The sequence below is a fragment of the Hippocampus zosterae genome, chromosome 1 (assembly GCF_025434085.1).
Source record: "Hippocampus zosterae strain Florida chromosome 1, ASM2543408v3, whole genome shotgun sequence".
Taxonomy (NCBI): domain Eukaryota; kingdom Metazoa; phylum Chordata; class Actinopteri; order Syngnathiformes; family Syngnathidae; genus Hippocampus; species Hippocampus zosterae.
The window spans coordinates 31,277,503-31,297,966 of NC_067451.1; the positions used below are offsets into that span (position 1 = coordinate 31,277,503).

Here is a 20,464-nt window from a genome sequence, read left to right on the forward strand (position 1 = left end):
GCCCAAATTGCAACTGGACTGTGCCTGTTATCTTTGACACCGTTCGCGTCTTATCCAAGTTGGCTTTATCCCATAAATAACAAAGGGAGATCTGAGAAGACTACACTGGATGTTACTTTTCAGATCACTTCCCAATGCTTATTCAAAATGCCAACAAGGTGCAGTTCTTAGACATAGCTGGACAGATAGTGTAGCCGAGCGGTCTAAGGCGCTGGATTAAGGCTCCAGTCTCTCAGGAGGCGTGGGTTCAAATCCCACCACTGCCATTTAAATTTGGGCTGTCATCCATCGAACATTCTTCGAGCCCAAGACTACCTTCTTGATTGAAATGAAACGCTGCTTTTGGCAAAAAGTGAACTAATTAGAATAATAGTTTCGATTGACTTTTGTTGCTGCCAAAAGGTATGAAGACCCATCATGGGTCTTCCTTCGAAAAGCAACACATGAAAGGAATTCTACAGCTTGCTTCGCATAGTTTCACCCAATACTCATGGGTAGTCCAGATAGCAGAGGATGATTTAGATCCATCGACCTCTGGGTTATGGGCCCAGCACACTACCGCTGCGCCACTCTGCTGCTGACCGCAGTAGACTCTTTCATTGCTCTCAGCGCTTGATAAGGCTGTGGACCCGCCCAAATTGCAACTGGACTGTGCCTGTTATCTTTGAGGCGCAGGATTCAGGCTCCAGTCTCTCAGGAGGCGTGGGTTCAAATCCCACCACTGCCATTTAAATTTGGGCTGTCATCTTGTCCAACATTCTTCGAACCCAAGACTCCCTTCTTCATTGAAATGAAACGCTGCTTTTGGCAAAAAGTGGACTAATTAGAAATAATAGTTTCGATTGACTTCTGTCGCTGCCATAAGGACCCATCATGGGTTTTCCTTCGAGAAGCAACACATGAAAGGAATTCTACAGCTTGCTTCACATACTGTAAGTTCGCCTGATTCTCGTGGGTAGTTCAGATAGCAGAGGATGGTTTCGATCCATCGACCTCTGGGTTATGGGCCCAGCACGCTACCGCTGCGCCACTCTGCTGCTGAGTGCAGGAGACTCTTTCATTGCTCTCAGCGCTTGATAAGGCTGTGGACCCGCCCAAATTGCAACAGGACTGTGCCTGTTATTTTTGAGGTCGTTCGCCTCTTTTACAACTCTGCTTTATCGCATAAATAACAAAGGGACATCTGAGAAGACTCCGCTGGACGTTACTTTTCAGACCACGTCCCAATGCTTATTCAAAATGCCAACAAGGTGCAGTTCTTAGACATAGTTGGACAGGTAGTGTGGCCGAGCGGTCTAAGGCGCTGGATTAAGGCTCCAGTCTCTCTCGAGGCGTGGGTTCAAATACCACCACTGCCATTTAATATTTGGCTGTCATCCTGTCCAACATTCTTCGAGCCCAAGACGACCTTCTTGAGTGAAATAAATTGTGGCTTTTGGCAGAAAACGGACTAATTGGCATTATTGTTTCAATAGACTTTTGTTGCTGCCATAAGGTATGAGGAACCATCATGGGTTTTCCTTCGAGAAGCAATCCATGAAAGGAATTCTACAGCTTGCTTCACGTAAGTTCGCCTAATTCTCGTGGGTAGTTCAGATAGCAGAGGATGGTTTCGATCCATCGACCTCTGGGTTATGGGCCCAGCACGCTACCGCTGCGCCACTCTGCTGCTGACCGCAGTAGACTCTTTCATTGCTCTCAGCGCTTGATAAGGCTGTGGACCCGTCCAAATTTCAATTGGACTGTGCCTGTTATCTTTGAGGCAGTTCGCCTCTTATCCAAATTGGCTTTATCACATAAAAAACAAGGGGAGATCTGAGAAGACTACGCTGGACGTTGCTTTTCAGACCAGGCGTCCCAATGCTTATTCAATATGCCAACAGGGTGCAGTTCTGAGACGTAGTTGAACAGGTAGTGTGGCCGAGCGGTCTAAGGCGCTGGATTTAGGCTCCAGTCTCTCAGGAGGCGTGGGTTCAAATCCCACCACTGCCATTTAAATTTGGGCTGTCATCCTGTCCAACATTCTTTGTGCCCAAGAAAACCTTCCTGAGTGAAATAAAATTCTGCTTTTGGCAAAATGTGGACTAATTTGAATTATTATTTCTATTGACTTCTGTTGCTGACATAAGGTATGAGGACCCATCATGGGTTTTCCTTCGAGAAGCAATCCATGAAAGGAATTCTACAGCTTGCTTCACGTAAGTTCGCCTGATTCTCGTGGGTAGTTCAGATAGCAGAGGATGGTTTCGATCCATCGACCTCTGGGTTATGGGCCCAGCACGCTACCGCTGCGCCACTCTGCTGCTGACCGCAGTAGACTCTTTCATTGCTCTCAGCGCTTGATAAGGCTGTGGACCCGTCCAAATTTCAACTAGACTGTGCCTGTTATCTTTGAGGCCGTTCGCCTCTAATACAACTCTGCTTTATCGCATAAATAACAAAGGGAGATCTGAGAAGCCTATGCTGGACTTTGCTTTTCAGATCACGTTCCAATGTTTATTCAAAATGCCAACAAGGTGCAGTTCTTAGACAAAACTGGACAGGTAGTGTGGCCGAGCGGTCTAAGGTGCTGGATTAAGGCTCCAGTCTCTCAGGAGGCGTGGGTTCAAATCCCACCACTGCCATTTAAATTTGGGCTGTCATCCATCCAACATTCTTCGACCCCAAGAGTACCTTCTTGATTGAAATGAAACGCTGCTTTTGGCAAAAAGTGGACTAATTAGAATAATAGTTTCGATTGACTTTTGTTGCTGCCATAAGGTATGAGGACCCATCATGGGTCTTCCTTCGAAAAGCAACACATGAAAGGAATTCGACAGCTTGCTTCGCATAGTCTCACCCAATAATCACGGGTAGTCCAGATAGCAGAGGATGATTTCAATCCATCGACCTCTGGGTTACGGGCCCAGCACGCTACCGCTGCGCCACTCTGCTGCTGAGTGCAGGAGACTCTTTCATTGCTCTCAGCGCTTGATAAGGCTGTGGACCCGCCCAAATTGCAACTGGACTGTGCCTGTTATCTTTGAGGCGCAGGATTCAGGCTCCAGTCTCTCAGGAGGCGTGGGTTCAAATCCCACCACTGCCATTTAAATTTGGGCTGTCATCTTGTCCAACATTCTTCGAACCCAAGACTCCCTTCTTCATTGAAATGAAACGCTGCTTTTGGCAAAAAGTGGACTAATTAGAAATAATAGTTTCGATTGACTTCTGTCGCTGCCATAAGGACCCATCATGGGTTTTCCTTCGAGAAGCAACACATGAAAGGAATTCTACAGCTTGCTTCACATAAGTTCGCCTGATTCTCGTGGGTAGTTCAGATAGCAGAGGATGGTTTCGATCCATCGACCTCTGGGTTATGGGCCCAGCACGCTACCGCTGCGCCACTCTGCTGCTGAGTGCAGGAGACTCTTTCATTGCTCTCAGCGCTTGATAAGGCTGTGGACCCGCCCAAATTGCAACAGGACTGTGCCTGTTATTTTTGAGGTCGTTCGCCTCTTTTACAACTCTGCTTTATCGCATAAATAACAAAGGGACATCTGAGAAGACTCCGCTGGACGTTACTTTTCAGACCACGTCCCAATGCTTATTCAAAATGCCAACAAGGTGCAGTTCTTAGACATAGTTGGACAGGTAGTGTGGCCGAGCGGTCTAAGGCGCTGGATTAAGGCTCCAGTCTCTCTCGAGGCGTGGGTTCAAATACCACCACTGCCATTTAATATTTGGCTGTCATCCTGTCCAACATTCTTCGAGCCCAAGACGACCTTCTTGAGTGAAATAAATTGCTGCTTTTGGCAGAAAACGGACTAATTGGCATTATTGTTTCAATAGACTTTTGTTGCTGCCATAAGGTATGAGGACCCATCATGGGTTTTCCTTCGAGAAGCAATCCATGAAAGGAATTCTACAGCTTGCTTCACGTAAGTTCGCCTGATTCTCGTGGGTAGTTCAGATAGCAGAGGATGGTTTCGATCCATCGACCTCTGGGTTATGGGCCCAGCACGCTACCGCTGCACCACTCTGCTGCTGACCGCAGTCGACTCTTTCATTGCTCTCAGCGCTTGATAAGGCTGTGGACCCGTCCAAATTTCAACTGGACTGTGCCTGTTATCTTTGAGGCCGTTCGCCTCTAATACAACTCTGCTTTATCGCATAAATAACAAAGGGAGATCTGAGAAGCCTATGCTGGACTTTGCTTTTCAGATCACGTCCCAATGCTTATTCAAAATGCCAACAAGGTGCAGTTCTTAGACAAAACTGGACAGGTAGTGTGGCCGAGCGGTCTAAGGTGCTGGATTAAGGCTCCAGTCTCTCAGGAGGCGTGGGTTCAAATCCCACCACTGCCATTTAAATTTGGGCTGTCATCCATCCAACATTCTTCGACCCCAAGAGTACCTTGTTGATTGAAATGAAACGCTGCTTTTGGCAAAAAGTGGACTAATTAGAATAATAGTTTCGATTGACTTTTGTTGCTGCCATAAGGTATGAGGACCCATCATGGGTCTTCCTTCGAAAAGCAACACATGAAAGGAATTCGACAGCTTGCTTCGCATAGTTTCACCCAATACTCACGGGTAGTCCAGATAGCAGAGGATGATTTCAATCCATCGACCTCTGGGTTACGGGCCCAGCACGCTACCGCTGCGCCACTCTGCTGCTGAGTGCAGGAGACTCTTTCATTGCTCTCAGCGCTTGATAAGGCTGTGGACCCGCCCAAATTGCAACTGGACTGTGCCTGTTATCTTTGAGGCGCAGGATTCAGGCTCCAGTCTCTCAGGAGGCGTGGGTTCAAATCCCACCACTGCCATTTAAATTTGGGCTGTCATCTTGTCCAACATTCTTCGAACCCAAGACTCCCTTCTTCATTGAAATGAAACGCTGCTTTTGGCAAAAAGTGGACTAATTAGAAATAATAGTTTCGATTGACTTCTGTCGCTGCCATAAGGACCCATCATGGGTTTTCCTTCGAGAAGCAACACATGAAAGGAATTCTACAGCTTGCTTCACATAAGTTCGCCTGATTCTCGTGGGTAGTTCAGATAGCAGAGGATGGTTTCGATCCATCGACCTCTGGGTTATGGGCCCAGCACGCTACCGCTGCGCCACTCTGCTGCTGAGTGCAGGAGACTCTTTCATTGCTCTCAGCGCTTGATAAGGCTGTGGACCCGCCCAAATTGCAACAGGACTGTGCCTGTTATTTTTTAGGTCGTTCGCCTCTTTTACAACTCTGCTTTATCGCATAAATAACAAAGGGACATCTGAGAAGACTCCGCTGGACGTTACTTTTCAGACCACGTCCCAATGCTTATTCAAAATGCCAACAAGGTGCAGTTCTTAGACATAGTTGGACAGGTAGTGTGGCCGAGCGGTCTAAGGCGCTGGATTAAGGCTCCAGTCTCTCTCGAGGCGTGGGTTCAAATACCACCACTGCCATTTAATATTTGGCTGTCATCCTGTCCAACATTCTTCGAGCCCAAGACGGCCTTCTTGAGTGAAATAAATTGCTGCTTTTGGCAGAAAACGGACTAATTGGCATTATTGTTTCAACAGACTTTTGTTGCTGCCATAAGGTATGAGGACCCATCATGGGTTTTCCTTCGAGAAGCAATCCATGAAAGGAATTCTACAGCTTGCTTCACGTAAGTTCGCCTGATTCTCGTGGGTAGTTCAGATAGCAGAGGATGGTTTCGATCCATCAACCTCTGGGTTATGGGCCCAGCACGCTACCGCTGCGCTACTCTGCTGCTGACCGCAGTAGACTCTTTCATTGCTCTCAGCGCTTGATAAGGCTGTGGACCCGTCCAAATTTCAACTAGACTGTGCCTGTTATCTTTGAGGCCGTTCGCCTCTAATACAACTCTGCTTTATCGCATAAATAACAAAGGGAGATCTGAGAAGCCTATGCTGGACTTTGCTTTTCAGATCACGTCCCAATGCTTATTCAAAATGCCAACAAGGTGCAGTTCTTAGACAAAACTGGACAGGTAGTGTGGCCGAGCGGTCTAAGGTGCTGGATTAAGGCTCCAGTCTCTCAGGAGGCGTGGGTTCAAATCCCATCACTGCCATTTAAATTTGGGCTGTCATCCATCCAACATTCTTCGACCCCAAGAGTACCTTGTTGATTGAAATGAAACGCTGCTTTTGGCAAAAAGTGGACTAATTAGAATAATAGTTTCGATTGACTTTTGTTGCTGCCATAAGGTATGAGGACCCATCATGGGTCTTCCTTCGAAAAGCAACACATGAAAGGAATTCGACAGCTTGCTTCGCATAGTTTCACCCAATAATCACGGGTAGTCCAGATAGCAGAGGATGATTTCAATCCATCGACCTCTGGGTTACGGGCCCAGCACGCTACCGCTGCGCCACTCTGCTGCTGAGTGCAGGAGACTCTTTCATTGCTCTCAGCGCTTGATAAGGCTGTGGACCCGCCCAAATTGCAACTGGACTGTGCCTGTTATCTTTGAGGCGCAGGATTCAGGCTCCAGTCTCTCAGGAGGCGTGGGTTCAAATCCCACCACTGCCATTTAAATTTGGGCTGTCATCTTGTCCAACATTCTTCGAACCCAAGACTCCCTTCTTCATTGAAATGAAACGCTGCTTTTGGCAAAAAGTGGACTAATTAGAAATAATAGTTTCGATTGACTTCTGTCGCTGCCATAAGGACCCATCATGGGTTTTCCTTCGAGAAGCAATCCATGAAAGGAATTCTACAGCTTGCTTCACATAAGTTCGCCTGATTCTCGTGGGTAGTTCAGATAGCAGAGGATGGTTTCGATCCATCGACCTCTGGGTTATGGCCCCAGCACGCTACCGCTGCGCCACTCTGCTGCTGAGTGCAGGAGACTCTTTCATTGCTCTCAGCGCTTGATAAGGCTGTGGACCCGCCCAAATTGCAACAGGACTGTGCCTGTTATTTTTGAGGTCGTTCGCCTCTTTTACAACTCTGCTTTATCGCATAAATAACAAAGGGACATCTGAGAAGACTCCGCTGGACGTTACTTTTCAGACCACGTCCCAATGCTTATTCAAAATGCCAACAAGGTGCAGTTCTTAGACATAGTTGGACAGGTAGTGTGGCCGAGCGGTCTAAGGCGCTGGATTAAGGCTCCAGTCTCTCTCGAGGCGTGGGTTCAAATACCACCACTGCCATTTAATATTTGGCTGTCATCCTGTCCAACATTCTTCGAGCCCAAGACGACCTTCTTGAGTGAAATAAATTGCTGCTTTTGGCAGAAAACGGACTAATTGGCATTATTGTTTCAATAGACTTTTGTTGCTGCCATAAGGTATGAGGACCCATCATGGGTTTTCCTTCGAGAAGCAATCCATGAAAGGAATTCTACAGCTTGCTTCACGTAAGTTCGCCTGATTCTCATGGGTAGTTCAGATAGCAGAGGATGGTTTCGATCCATCGACCTCTGGGTTATGGGCCCAGCACGCTACCGCTGCGCCACTCTGCTGCTGACCGCAGTAGACTCTTTCATTGCTCTCAGCGCTTGATAAGGCTGTGGACCCGTCCAAATTTCAACTGGACTGTGCCTGTTATCTTTGAGGCCGTTCGCCTCTAATACAACTCTGCTTTATCGCATAAATAACAAAGGGAGATCTGAGAAGCCTATGCTGGACTTTGCTTTTCAGATCACGTCCCAATGCTTATTCAAAATGCCAACAAGGTGCAGTTCTTAGACAAAACTGGACAGGTAGTGTGGCCGAGCGGTCTAAGGTGCTGGATTAAGGCTCCAGTCTCTCAGGAGGCGTGGGTTCAAATCCCACCACTGCCATTTAAATTTGGGCTGTCATCCATCCAACATTCTTCGACCCCAAGAGTACCTTGTTGATTGAAATGAAACGCTGCTTTTGGCAAAAAGTGGACTAATTAGAATAATAGTTTCGATTGACTTTTGTTGCTGCCATAAGGTATGAGGACCCATCATGGGTCTTCCTTCGAAAAGCAACACATGAAAGGAATTCGACAGCTTGCTTCGCATAGTTTCACCCAATACTCACGGGTAGTCCAGATCGCAGAGGATGATTTCAATCCATCGACCTCTGGGTTACGGGCCCAGCACGCTACCGCTGCGCCACTCTGCTGCTGAGTGCAGGAGACTCTTTCATTGCTCTCAGCGCTTGATAAGGCTGTGGACCCGCCCAAATTGCAACTGGACTGTGCCTGTTATCTTTGAGGCGCAGGATTCAGGCTCCAGTCTCTCAGGAGGCGTGGGTTCAAATCCCACCACTGCCATTTAAATTTGGGCTGTCATCTTGTCCAACATTCTTCGAACCCAAGACTCCCTTCTTCATTGAAATGAAACGCTGCTTTTGGCAAAAAGTGGACTAATTAGAAATAATAGTTTCGATTGACTTCTGTCGCTGCCATAAGGACCCATCATGGGTTTTCCTTCGAGAAGCAACACATGAAAGGAATTCTACAGCTTGCTTCACATAAGTTCGCCTGATTCTCGTGGGTAGTTCAGATAGCAGAGGATGGTTTCGATCCATCGACCTCTGGGTTATGGGCCCAGCACGCTACCGCTGCGCCACTCTGCTGCTGAGTGCAGGAGACTCTTTCATTGCTCTCAGCGCTTGATAAGGCTGTGGACCCGCCCAAATTGCAACAGGACTGTGCCTGTTATTTTTGAGGTCGTTCGCCTCTTTTACAACTCTGCTTTATCGCATAAATAACAAAGGGACATCTGAGAAGACTCCGCTGGACGTTACTTTTCAGACCACGTCCCAATGCTTATTCAAAATGCCAACAAGGTGCAGTTCTTAGACATAGTTGGACAGGTAGTGTGGCCGAGCGGTCTAAGGCGCTGGATTAAGGCTCCAGTCTCTCTCGAGGCGTGGGTTCAAATACCACCACTGCCATTTAATATTTGGCTGTCATCCTGTCCAACATTCTTCGAGCCCAAGACGACCTTCTTGAGTGAAATAAATTGCTGCTTTTGGCAGAAAACGGACTAATTGGCATTATTGTTTCAATAGACTTTTGTTGCTGCCATAAGGTATGAGGACCCATCATGGGTTTTCCTTCGAGAAGCAATCCATGAAAGGAATTCTACAGCTTGCTTCACGTAAGATCCGCCTGATTCTCGTGGGTAGTTCAGATAGCAGAGGATGGTTTCGATCCATCGACCTCTGGGTTATGGGCCCAGCACGCTACCGCTGCGCCACTCTGCTGCTGACCGCAGTAGACTCTTTCATTGCTCTCAGCGCTTGATAAGGCTGTGGACCCGTCCAAATTTCAACTAGACTGTGCCTGTTATCTTTGAGGCCGTTCGCCTCTAATACAACTCTGCTTTATCGCATAAATAACAAAGGGAGATCTGAGAAGCCTATGCTGGACTTTGCTTTTCAGATCACGTCCCAATGCTTATTCAAAATGCCAACAAGGTGCAGTTCTTAGACAAAACTGGACAGGTAGTGTGGCCGAGCGGTCTAAGGTGCTGGATTAAGGCTCCAGTCTCTCAGGAGGCGTGGGTTCAAATCCCACCACTGCCATTTAAATTTGGGCTGTCATCCATCCAACATTCTTCGACCCCAAGAGTACCTTGTTGATTGAAATGAAACGCTGCTTTTGGCAAAAAGTGGACTAATTAGAATAATAGTTTCGATTGACTTTTGTTGCTGCCATAAGGTATGAGGACCCATCATGGGTCTTCCTTCGAAAAGCAACATATGAAAGGAATTCGACAGCTTGCTTCGCATAGTTTCACCCAATACTCACGGGTAGTCCAGATAGCAGAGGATGATTTCAATCCATCGACCTCTGGGTTACGGGCCCAGCACGCTACCGCTGCGCCACTCTGCTGCTGAGTGCAGGAGACTCTTTCATTGCTCTCAGCGCTTGATAAGGCTGTGGACCCGCCCAAATTGCAACTGGACTGTGCCTGTTATCTTTGAGGCGCAGGATTCAGGCTCCAGTCTCTCAGGAGGCGTGGGTTCAAATCCCACCACTGCCATTTAAATTTGGGCTGTCATCTTGTCCAACATTCTTCGAACCCAAGACTCCCTTCTTCATTGAAATGAAACGCTGCTTTTGGCAAAAAGTGGACTAATTAGAAATAATAGTTTCAATTGACTTCTGTCGCTGCCATAAGGACCCATCATGGGTTTTCCTTCGAGAAGCAACACATGAAAGGAATTCTACAGCTTGCTTCACATAAGTTCGCCTGATTCTCGTGGGTAGTTCAGATAGCAGAGGATGGTTTCGATCCATCGACCTCTGGGTTATGGGCCCAGCACGCTACCGCTGCGCCACTCTGCTGCTGAGTGCAGGAGACTCTTTCATTGCTCTCAGCGCTTGATAAGGCTGTGGACCCGCCCAAATTGCAACAGGACTGTGCCTGTTATTTTTGAGGTCGTTCGCCTCTTTTACAACTCTGCTTTATCGCATAAATAACAAAGGGACATCTGAGAAGACTCCGCTGGACGTTACTTTTCAGACCACGTCCCAATGCTTATTCAAAATGCCAACAAGGTGCAGTTCTTAGACATAGTTGGACAGGTAGTGTGGCCGAGCGGTCTAAGGCGCTGGATTAAGGCTCCAGTCTCTCTCGAGGCGTGGGTTCAAATACCGCCAGTGCCATTTAATATTTGGCTGTCATCCTGTCCAACATTCTTCGAGCCCAAGACGACCTTCTTGAGTGAAATAAATTGCTGCTTTTGGCAGAAAACGGACTAATTGGCATTATTGTTTCAATAGACTTTTGTTGCTGCCATAAGGTATGAGGACCCATCATGGGTTTTCCTTCGAGAAGCAATCCATGAAAGGAATTCTACAGCTTGCTTCACGTAAGATCCGCCTGATTCTCGTGGGTAGTTCAGATAGCAGAGGATGGTTTCGATCCATCGACCTCTGGGTTATGGGCCCAGCACGCTACCGCTGCGCCACTCTGCTGCTGACCGCAGTAGACTCTTTCATTGCTCTCAGCGCTTGATAAGGCTGTGGACCCGTCCAAATTTCAACTAGACTGTGCCTGTTATCTTTGAGGCCGTTCGCCTCTAATACAACTCTGCTTTATCGCATAAATAACAAAGGGAGATCTGAGAAGCCTATGCTGGACTTTGCTTTTCAGATCACGTCCCAATGCTTATTCAAAATGCCAACAAGATGCAGTTCTTAGACAAAACTGGACAGGTAGTGTGGCCGAGCGGTCTAAGGTGCTGGATTAAGGCTCCAGTCTCTCAGGAGGCGTGGGTTCAAATCCCACCACTGCCATTTAAATTTGGGCTGTCATCCATCCAACATTCTTCGACCCCAAGAGTACCTTGTTGATTGAAATGAAACGCTGCTTTTGGCAAAAAGTGGACTAATTAGAATAATAGTTTCGATTGACTTTTGTTGCTGCCATAAGGTATGAGGACCCATCATGGGTCTTCCTTCGAAAAGCAACATATGAAAGAAATTCGACAGCTTGCTTCGCATAGTTTCACCCAATACTCACGGGTAGTCCAGATAGCAGAGGATGATTTCAATCCATCGACCTCTGGGTTACGGGCCCAGCACGCTACCGCTGCGCCACTCTGCTGCTGAGTGCAGGAGACTCTTTCATTGCTCTCAGCGCTTGATAAGGCTGTGGACCCGCCCAAATTGCAACTGGACTGTGCCTGTTATCTTTGAGGCGCAGGATTCAGGCTCCAGTCTCTCAGGAGGCGTGGGTTCAAATCCCACCACTGCCATTTAAATTTGGGCTGTCATCTTGTCCAACATTCTTCGAACCCAAGACTCCCTTCTTCATTGAAATGAAACGCTGCTTTTGGCAAAAAGTGGACTAATTAGAAATAATAGTTTCAATTGACTTCTGTCGCTGCCATAAGGACCCATCATGGGTTTTCCTTCGAGAAGCAACACATGAAAGGAATTCTACAGCTTGCTTCACATAAGTTCGCCTGATTCTCGTGGGTAGTTCAGATAGCAGAGGATGGTTTCGATCCATCGACCTCTGGGTTATGGGCCCAGCACGCTACCGCTGCGCCACTCTGCTGCTGAGTGCAGGAGACTCTTTCATTGCTCTCAGCGCTTGATAAGGCTGTGGACCCGCCCAAATTGCAACAGGACTGTGCCTGTTATTTTTGAGGTCGTTCGCCTCTTTTACAACTCTGCTTTATCGCATAAATAACAAAGGGACATCTGAGAAGACTCCGCTGGACGTTACTTTTCAGACCACGTCCCAATGCTTATTCAAAATGCCAACAAGGTGCAGTTCTTAGACATAGTTGGACAGGTAGTGTGCCCGAGCGGTCTAAGGCGCTGGATTAAGGCTCCAGTCTCTCTCGAGGCGTGGGTTCAAATACCACCACTGCCATTTAATATTTGGCTGTCATCCTGTCCAACATTCTTCGAGCCCAAGACGACCTTCTTGAGTGAAATAAATTGCTGCTTTTGGCAGAAAACGGACTAATTGGCATTATTGTTTCAATAGACTTTTGTTGCTGCCATAAGGTATGAGGACCCATCATGGGTTTTCCTTCGAGAAGCAATCCATGAAAGGAATTCTACAGCTTGCTTCACGTAAGTTCGCCTGATTCTCGTGGGTAGTTCAGATAGCAGAGGATGGTTTCGATCCATCGACCTCTGGGTTATGGGCCCAGCACGCTACCGCTGCGCCACTCTGCTGCTGACCGCAGTAGACTCTTTCATTGCTCTCAGCGCTTGATAAGGCTGTGGACCCGTCCAAATTTCAACTGGACTGTGCCTGTTATCTTTGAGGCCGTTCGCCTCTAATACAACTCTGCTTTATCGCATAAATAACAAAGGGAGATCTGAGAAGCCTATGCTGGACTTTGCTTTTCAGATCACGTCCCAATGCTTATTCAAAATGCCAACAAGGTGCAGTTCTTAGACAAAACTGGACAGGTAGTGTGGCCGAGCGGTCTAAGGTGCTGGATTAAGGCTCCAGTCTCTCAGGAGGCGTGGGTTCAAATCCCACCACTGCCATTTAAATTTGGGCTGTCATCCATCCAACATTCTTCGACCCCAAGAGTACCTTGTTGATTGAAATGAAACGCTGCTTTTGGCAAAAAGTGGACTAATTAGAATAATAGTTTCGATTGACTTTTGTTGCTGCCATAAGGTATGAGGACCCATCATGGGTCTTCCTTCGAAAAGCAACATATGAAAGGAATTCGACAGCTTGCTTCGCATAGTTTCACCCAATACTCACGGGTAGTCCAGATAGCAGAGGATGATTTCAATCCATCGACCTCTGGGTTACGGGCCCAGCACGCTACCGCTGCGCCACTCTGCTGCTGAGTGCAGGAGACTCTTTCATTGCTCTCAGCGCTTGATAAGGCTGTGGACCCGCCCAAATTGCAACTGGACTGTGCCTGTTATCTTTGAGGCGCAGGATTCAGGCTCCAGTCTCTCAGGAGGAGTGGGTTCAAATCCCACCACTGCCATTTAAATTTGGGCTGTCATCTTGTCCAACATTCTTCGAACCCAAGACTCCCTTCTTCATTGAAATGAAACGCTGCTTTTGGCAAAAAGTGGACTAATTAGAAATAATAGTTTCAATTGACTTCTGTCGCTGCCATAAGGACCCATCATGGGTTTTCCTTCGAGAAGCAACACATGAAAGGAATTCTACAGCTTGCTTCACATAAGTTCGCCTGATTCTCGTGGGTAGTTCAGATAGCAGAGGATGGTTTCGATCCATCGACCTCTGGGTTATGGGCCCAGCACGCTACCGCTGCGCCACTCTGCTGCTGAGTGCAGGTGACTCTTTCATTGCTCTCAGCGCTTGATAAGGCTGTGGACCCGCCCAAATTGCAACAGGACTGTGCCTGTTATTTTTGAGGTCGTTCGCCTCTTTTACAACTCTGCTTTATCGCATAAATAACAAAGGGACATCTGAGAAGACTCCGCTGGACGTTACTTTTCAGACCACGTCCCAATGCTTATTCAAAATGCCAACAAGGTGCAGTTCTTAGACATAGTTGGACAGGTAGTGTGGTTCGAGCGGTCTAAGGCGCTGGATTAAGGCTCCAGTCTCTCTCGAGGCGTGGGTTCAAATACCACCAGTGCCATTTAATATTTGGCTGTCATCCTGTCCAACATTCTTCGAGCCCAAGACGACCTTCTTGAGTGAAATAAATTGCTGCTTTTGGCAGAAAACGGACTAATTGGTATTATTGTTTCAATAGACTTTTGTTGCTGCCATAAGGTATGAGGAACCATCATGGGTTTTCCTTCGAGAAGCAATCCATGAAAGGAATTCTACAGCTTGCTTCACGTAAGTTCGCCTGATTCTCGTGGGTAGTTCAGATAGCAGAGGATGGTTTCGATCCATCGACCTCTGGGTTATGGGCCCAGCACGCTACCGCTGCGCCACTCTGCTGCTGACCGCAGTAGACTCTTTCATTGCTCTCAGCGCTTGATAAGGCTGTGGACCCGTCCAAATTTCAACTGGACTGTGCCTGTTATCTTTGAGGCCGTTCGCCTCTAATACAACTCTGCTTTATCGCATAAATAACAAAGGGAGATCTGAGAAGCCTGTGCTGGACTTTGCTTTTCAGATCACGTCCCAATGCTTATTCAAAATGCCAACAAGGTGCAGTTCTTAGACAAAACTGGACAGGTAGTGTGGCCGAGCGGTCTAAGGTGCTGGATTAAGGCTCCAGTCTCTCAGGAGGCGTGGGTTCAAATCCCACCACTGCCATTTAAATTTGGGCTGTCATCCATCCAACATTCTTCGACCCCAAGAGTACCTTGTTGATTGAAATGAAACGCTGCTTTTGGCAAAAAGTGGACTAATTAGAATAATAGTTTCGATTGACTTTTGTTGCTGCCATAAGGTATGAGGACCCATCATGGGTCTTCCTTCGAAAAGCAACACATGAAAGGAATTCGACAGCTTGCTTCGCATAGTTTCACCCAATACTCACGGGTAGTCCAGATAGCAGAGGATGATTTCAATCCATCGACCTCTGGGTTACGGGCCCAGCACGCTACCGCTGCGCCACTCTGCTGCTGAGTGCAGGAGACTCTTTCATTGCTCTCAGCGCTTGATAAGGCTGTGGACCCGCCCAAATTGCAACTGGACTGTGCCTGTTATCTTTGAGGCGCAGGATTCAGGCTCCAGTCTCTCAGGAGGCGTGGGTTCAAATCCCACCACTGCCATTTAAATTTGGGCTGTCATCCATCCAACATTCTTCGACCCCAAGAGTACCTTCTTGATTGAAATGAAACGCTTCTTATTCTTATTCTTATTCATCCCATGGCCTAAGAGGCCGTCGGGGTGCCATGGTGGAGGTCTGGGCAGTCAGGGATCTCCAGCACTCTCGGTCCTTAGCTGTTCGTAGCAGGGTCTGGAAGCTGCAGTTAGTCCATTCCTTAATGTTGTCCATCCAGCACTTTCTCTGTCTGCCTCTTCTCCGTTTCCCTTCCACTGTCCCCTGTAGGATGGTTTTGGATAGCGAGGTATGCCTTGTAACGTGGCCATACCAGGCCATTTTGCGACGTTTTACCATTGACAGTACGGGGTCCTGTTCTCCAGCGAGAGTGGTGACTAGCTGTCTGACATAGTCATTTGTCCGGTGTTCTCTATAAGATATATGGAGCATCCTTCTGTAGCTCTTGTTCTCAAAGGACTGAATCCTGCGTTCCGTGTCTGCTGTGAGTGTCCAACTCTCACAGCCGTATAGTAAGGTGGAGAGTACCAGGGACTTGTACAGCCTGACCTTCACCGTGAAGCTGATGGTATTGCTCCTCCAAATTCTGGCCAGTCTTGTCATGGCTGATGTTGCGATGCCTATTCTTGCTTTAATCTCCTTTGTGGAGCTGCCATCCTCACTCACAAAGGACCCAAGGTATTTGAAGTCCTTAACCACTTCCAGGGTTTGCCTGTTCAATGTGATGCTTGTTGGTGTTGTTTTACTGTGGCTATTGACCAGTATCTTGCTTTTCTCTGCACTTATCTCCATGCCATAAGCCCTCGCTACCTCTTCCAGTCTGGTGGTAAGATCCTGGAGTTCAGCTTCGCTTTTTCCCATAAGGTCTATGTATCAGCGAACCGGAGGTTGCAGATGGGTCTTCCTCCGATGGATATGGAGGTGTGGAACTCTTCAAGGGCCTCGTCCATGATGTTTTCCAGAAAGACATTGAATAGGACAGGGGACAGAAGACATCCTTGGCGGACACCGATCGATGTTTTAAAAAGTTCTCCCATAGTGTTGTTAATGAGAACTGCACTACTTGAATTTGTGTAGAGTGATTGGATGACCTGGATGAGATTATTGTTGAAGTTGTAGTTTCGTAGCACCTGCCACAGCCCCTCATGCCACACACGGTCAAAGGCTTTTTTAAAGTCGATGAAGTTGTGGTAAAGGTCATGTTGATGCTGGAGGTGTTTCTCGATGAGTAATCTGATGTTAAAGATCTGCTCCGTGGTACTCCTTTTTGGTCGGAATCCTGCTTGTTCTTCTGAAATGATTTCCTCTGCCCTGCTCTTTAGTCTATTCAGGATGATCCGTAGTAGCACCTTGCTTGCATGGCAGATCAGGCTGATGGTCCTGTAGTTCTGACACTGCCTTGAGTTCCCTTTCTTAGGGATGGGAATAACGAGAGATTGTGTCCATTTTTGGGGCCATTGCTTGGTTACCCAGATATTTTGACAGATGTGTGTGAGTACTTTTGTTGTCTCATGCCCTCCATGTTTCCAAAGCTCTGCAGGAATGTTGTCGATGCCAGGTGATTTGCCAATTTGCAGGCTCCTTACTGCCTCCTCCACTTCAGCCTGGAGTATTGGCACGTCTGCATCTTCGCTGGTAGTCTTTGTGGCGTCTGTGATTATGTTAAGGTTGGGTTTTATTGTGAAATTGTAGAGTTCCTGGCAGTACTCTGTCCATCTTCTGGTTACTGCTGTCTTTTCGGTTAGCAGAGCACCGTCCCCATCTTCTATTATTGTTGCTGTATGTTGCCGTGTCTTTGTCAGCGTCTTCAATGTGGCGTATGCTGCTTTACTGTTGCCCTGTCTTATCCCTGCATCTATGTTTTCACACTGCTCTGTGATCCACTTCTCCTTCGCTTCCCTCATCCTCTTCCTGATATTTTTGTTCACCAGAGTGTGCTGTTCTGCTGCCTCTGGGTCATCCTTCTTGGTCCTTTTTAATGTCCTTCTATGGTCACACAAATCAAGGATGTCATCTGTGACCCACGGATTCTTTTTCTTTCTAAACTTCCCCAATACTTCTGTCGCTGTTTCTACGAGTATGCTCTCCATAGTGTCTGTCAATGAGTCTATGTCTTGTAGTAGGTTAAGTGTTGCAAATTTTCCTCCTATGCTTGCCTCAAATATTCCTGCAACTTGTGGGTCTTTCAGTTTGTCTAAGTTGAACCTGATGCGTGGTGTACTGTGTTGCTTTTGTGTTTTAAGTTTGAGTCTGAGCGTCAGCAGTACCATATCGTGGTCACTTCCCACGTCCGCACCAGGAAACGTTCTGGTTTGGGCTTTGTTGATGCTTGACTTGAATCTTTGTGGGGTGAATATGTAGTCGATTTGATTGTGTGTCCCACCATTTGGTGAATGCCATGTCGTTCTGCGGGAGATTTTATGTGGAAACAGTGTGTTGGCTGCGGTGAGCTTGTGGCTCCTTGCGAATTCCAGAAGTCTTAGCCCTCTGTCATTCGTTTCTCCTAGCCCAAAACGTCCTGCTGTCCCTTCCCAGTGCTCATGTGCGTCTGTGCCTATTTTGGCATTCCAGTCTCCCTGGACAATGAGAAAGTGGGTGTTGCCTTGATGGTGTTTTCTAACTCCTCATAAAAAGTTTCTACTGCATCATCATCATAATCCATCGTTGGGGCATACACTTGTATGATGGTAATATTCATGGGTCGCGCAGCGATCCGGATGCTGATGAGTCTGCTGGATATAGGCGTGCAGCTGATGACTGAGTTAATTTTGCTGTTGTTGACAATAAAGCCAACTCCATGTTGGTGTCTAGATTCCTCTCCACTATACCATATCTTGTGACCTTCTTCTGTGGTGGTCTCACCACAGCTGGTCCACCTAACCTCAGCCATTCCCAAGACGTCCCACCTGTATCTGTCTAGTTCATGGGTCAGCTCTTTCACTTTCCCACAGGCATACAGTGTGCGGACATTCCATGTACCAATGACGGTATCACTCCTTGGGAGGCTGTGATGACTTGATGGTGTTCTTGTCCCAGTAGTAAACTTGTCGTCCCCACCCTGGGGCAAATCAGTGGGTAGCGCGGTCGTTGTTTTTCCGGGCCTCGACCGATCCGGCATGTGTGATCATGACTGTTTATTCCTCATGACATTTCAGTAGGCGATTAAACTTGGTGGTGCCTATCTCCTCTCCAAGCTCTTCACCAGGGGGCCAAGGACCCCCTGGTTACCCTTGTCTAGTTTAGCCTGCCGGTCGAAGCAGTTTACCGTGGTGTGGCAGAAGAAACTCTGCTACTTGGAGCCATAGACAAGAGCTGGGTGTTGGTGTTAGAAGAATCTATGAGCAAAAATGTATCATGTATAAAGTTTCATTTATTTGGGCGCATCGAAGCGTTTGGGTGCATATCCAGCACCCCCAAATGCCTACACACAAAGGCGCCGGCCACCTGGCCGGAGGGCTGTTGAAGTCCACAATTAGCACGTCAATACAGGTGGGCGACCACAGGGGAGAAGGCGAAACTCGGTCACAAAAGGGGAATGAATAATTCGGGAACAGCGGTTGAGCAACAAAAGACGAGTTGAGAACACCCGTCGCGCCCAGACGACATTGACCATCCGCAAAGTCTACAACATGCTAATTCGATGTAGACCAGAAAGAAAAGGCGCCAATGTACTGGTGGTTCGAGGTTGAAAAACAGGTAACCAATCACCACTGAGGGGCCCGACCGGGGGTGCGGCATGCAAATATTGGGGGCAGTGTTTTTCTTGTATTTTGCATATGTTACAATAAAATGTGGAACTCGCGGAGACGGGACTTGGAGTGTGATCGCGGAGCAACAACCGTCGTTCGCTCTCAGAGGTCCGCTCCCGCCGATATTGAAGACAATTTTCCTGTGTGCCGAGTCGTTTCTTTAACTTTGTCCGAGAAAATCTCTGACAGTTGGTGAGGACCAGTTAGGGATCAACCAGCTATAAAGCATCAGCAATGCAGCTGCGACCGTATCTCCCTCAAAGGTACTACCTCTCCCGTACACCCCATACACCACAATGAAACGCTGCTTTTGGCAAAAAGTGGACTAATTAGAATAATAGTTTCGTTTGACTTCTGTTGCTGCCATAAGGTATGAGGATCCATCATGGGTTTTCCTTCGAGAAGCAACACATGAAAGGAATTCTACAGCTTGCTTCACATAAGATCGCCTGATTCTCGTGGGTAGTTCAGATAGCAGAGGACGGCTTCGATCCATCCGACTTCTGGGTTATGGGCCCAGCACGCTACCGCTGCGCCACTCTGCTGCTGACCGCAGGAGACTCTTTCATTGCTATCAGCGCTTGATAAGGCTGTGGACCCGCCCAAATTTCAACTGGACTGTGCCTGTTATCTTTGAGGCAGTTTGCCTCTTATCCAAATTGGCTTTATCACATAAAAAACAAGGGGAGATCTGAGAAGACTACGCTGGACGTTGCTTTTCAGACCACACGTCCCAATGCTTATTCAAAATGCCAACAGGGTGCAGTTCTTAGACTTCGTAAGACAGGTAGTGTGGCCGAGCGGTCCAAGGCGCTGGACTCAGGCTCCAGTCTCTCAGGAGGCGTGGGTTCAAATCCCACCACTGCCATTTAAATTTGGGCTGTCATCCTGTCCAACATTCTTCGAGCCCAAGACTACCTTCTTCATTGAAATGAAACGCTGCTTTTGGCAAAAAGTGGACTAATTAGAATAATAGTTTCGATTGACTTCTGTCGCTGCCATAAGGTATGAGGAACCATCATGGGTCTTCCTTCGAGAAGCAACACATGAAAGGAATTCTACAGCTTGCTTCACATAAGTTTGCCTGATTCTCGTGCGTAGTTCAGATAGCAGAGGATGGTTTCGATCCATCGACCTCTGGGTAATTGGCCCAGCACGCTACCGCTGCGCCACTCTGCTGCTGACCGCAGTAGACTCTTTCATTGCTCTCAGCGCTTGATAAGGCTGTGGACCCGCCCAAATTGCAACTGGACTGTGCCTGTTATATTTGAGGCCGTTCGCCTCTAATACAACTCTGCTTTATCGCATAAATAACAAAGGGAGATCTGAGAAGACTACGCTGGACGTTGCTTTTCAGACCACACGTCCCAATGCTTATTCAATATGGCGACAGGGTGCAGTTCTTGGACATAAATGGACAGGGAGTGTGGCTGAGCGGTCCAAGGTGCTGGATTCAGGCTCCAGTCTCTCAGGAGGCGTGGGTTCAAATCCCACCACTGCCATTTAAATTTGGGCTGTCATCCTGTCCAACATTCTTTGTGCCCAAGACAACCTTCTTGATTGAAATGAAATGCTGCTTTTGG

The 20,464-nt window shown here is 47.6% G+C and overlaps 18 non-coding genes across 18 annotated transcripts; 17 read left to right on the forward strand and 1 right to left on the reverse strand.

The window, feature by feature from the left end:
• Positions 1-184: 184 nt before the first annotated feature.
• On the forward strand, positions 185-266 carry trnal-aag (transfer RNA leucine (anticodon AAG)). Its single transcript has one exon. It is a non-coding gene; the product is annotated as a tRNA-Leu (tRNA).
• A 699-nt stretch (positions 267-965) lies between these two features.
• trnam-cau (transfer RNA methionine (anticodon CAU)) lies at positions 966-1,037 on the reverse strand. The gene has a single exon. It is a non-coding gene; the product is annotated as a tRNA-Met (tRNA).
• Positions 1,038-1,276: 239 nt separating this feature from the next.
• trnal-aag (transfer RNA leucine (anticodon AAG)) lies at positions 1,277-1,358 on the forward strand. Its single transcript has one exon. It is a non-coding gene; the product is annotated as a tRNA-Leu (tRNA).
• A 552-nt stretch (positions 1,359-1,910) lies between these two features.
• Positions 1,911-1,992, forward strand: trnal-uag (transfer RNA leucine (anticodon UAG)). The gene has a single exon. It is a non-coding gene; the product is annotated as a tRNA-Leu (tRNA).
• A 550-nt stretch (positions 1,993-2,542) lies between these two features.
• trnal-aag (transfer RNA leucine (anticodon AAG)) lies at positions 2,543-2,624 on the forward strand. The gene has a single exon. It is a non-coding gene; the product is annotated as a tRNA-Leu (tRNA).
• A 1,005-nt stretch (positions 2,625-3,629) lies between these two features.
• On the forward strand, positions 3,630-3,711 carry trnal-aag (transfer RNA leucine (anticodon AAG)). Its single transcript has one exon. It is a non-coding gene; the product is annotated as a tRNA-Leu (tRNA).
• Positions 3,712-4,261: 550 nt separating this feature from the next.
• On the forward strand, positions 4,262-4,343 carry trnal-aag (transfer RNA leucine (anticodon AAG)). The gene has a single exon. It is a non-coding gene; the product is annotated as a tRNA-Leu (tRNA).
• A 1,005-nt stretch (positions 4,344-5,348) lies between these two features.
• trnal-aag (transfer RNA leucine (anticodon AAG)) lies at positions 5,349-5,430 on the forward strand. The gene has a single exon. It is a non-coding gene; the product is annotated as a tRNA-Leu (tRNA).
• Positions 5,431-5,980: 550 nt separating this feature from the next.
• trnal-aag (transfer RNA leucine (anticodon AAG)) lies at positions 5,981-6,062 on the forward strand. The gene has a single exon. It is a non-coding gene; the product is annotated as a tRNA-Leu (tRNA).
• A 1,005-nt stretch (positions 6,063-7,067) lies between these two features.
• On the forward strand, positions 7,068-7,149 carry trnal-aag (transfer RNA leucine (anticodon AAG)). Its single transcript has one exon. It is a non-coding gene; the product is annotated as a tRNA-Leu (tRNA).
• A 550-nt stretch (positions 7,150-7,699) lies between these two features.
• On the forward strand, positions 7,700-7,781 carry trnal-aag (transfer RNA leucine (anticodon AAG)). The gene has a single exon. It is a non-coding gene; the product is annotated as a tRNA-Leu (tRNA).
• A 1,005-nt stretch (positions 7,782-8,786) lies between these two features.
• trnal-aag (transfer RNA leucine (anticodon AAG)) lies at positions 8,787-8,868 on the forward strand. The gene has a single exon. It is a non-coding gene; the product is annotated as a tRNA-Leu (tRNA).
• Positions 8,869-9,419: 551 nt separating this feature from the next.
• On the forward strand, positions 9,420-9,501 carry trnal-aag (transfer RNA leucine (anticodon AAG)). The gene has a single exon. It is a non-coding gene; the product is annotated as a tRNA-Leu (tRNA).
• A 1,638-nt stretch (positions 9,502-11,139) lies between these two features.
• On the forward strand, positions 11,140-11,221 carry trnal-aag (transfer RNA leucine (anticodon AAG)). The gene has a single exon. It is a non-coding gene; the product is annotated as a tRNA-Leu (tRNA).
• Positions 11,222-12,858: 1,637 nt separating this feature from the next.
• On the forward strand, positions 12,859-12,940 carry trnal-aag (transfer RNA leucine (anticodon AAG)). The gene has a single exon. It is a non-coding gene; the product is annotated as a tRNA-Leu (tRNA).
• Positions 12,941-14,578: 1,638 nt separating this feature from the next.
• Positions 14,579-14,660, forward strand: trnal-aag (transfer RNA leucine (anticodon AAG)). Its single transcript has one exon. It is a non-coding gene; the product is annotated as a tRNA-Leu (tRNA).
• Positions 14,661-19,667: 5,007 nt separating this feature from the next.
• On the forward strand, positions 19,668-19,749 carry trnal-cag (transfer RNA leucine (anticodon CAG)). The gene has a single exon. It is a non-coding gene; the product is annotated as a tRNA-Leu (tRNA).
• A 552-nt stretch (positions 19,750-20,301) lies between these two features.
• On the forward strand, positions 20,302-20,383 carry trnal-cag (transfer RNA leucine (anticodon CAG)). Its single transcript has one exon. It is a non-coding gene; the product is annotated as a tRNA-Leu (tRNA).
• Positions 20,384-20,464: the final 81 nt, after the last annotated feature.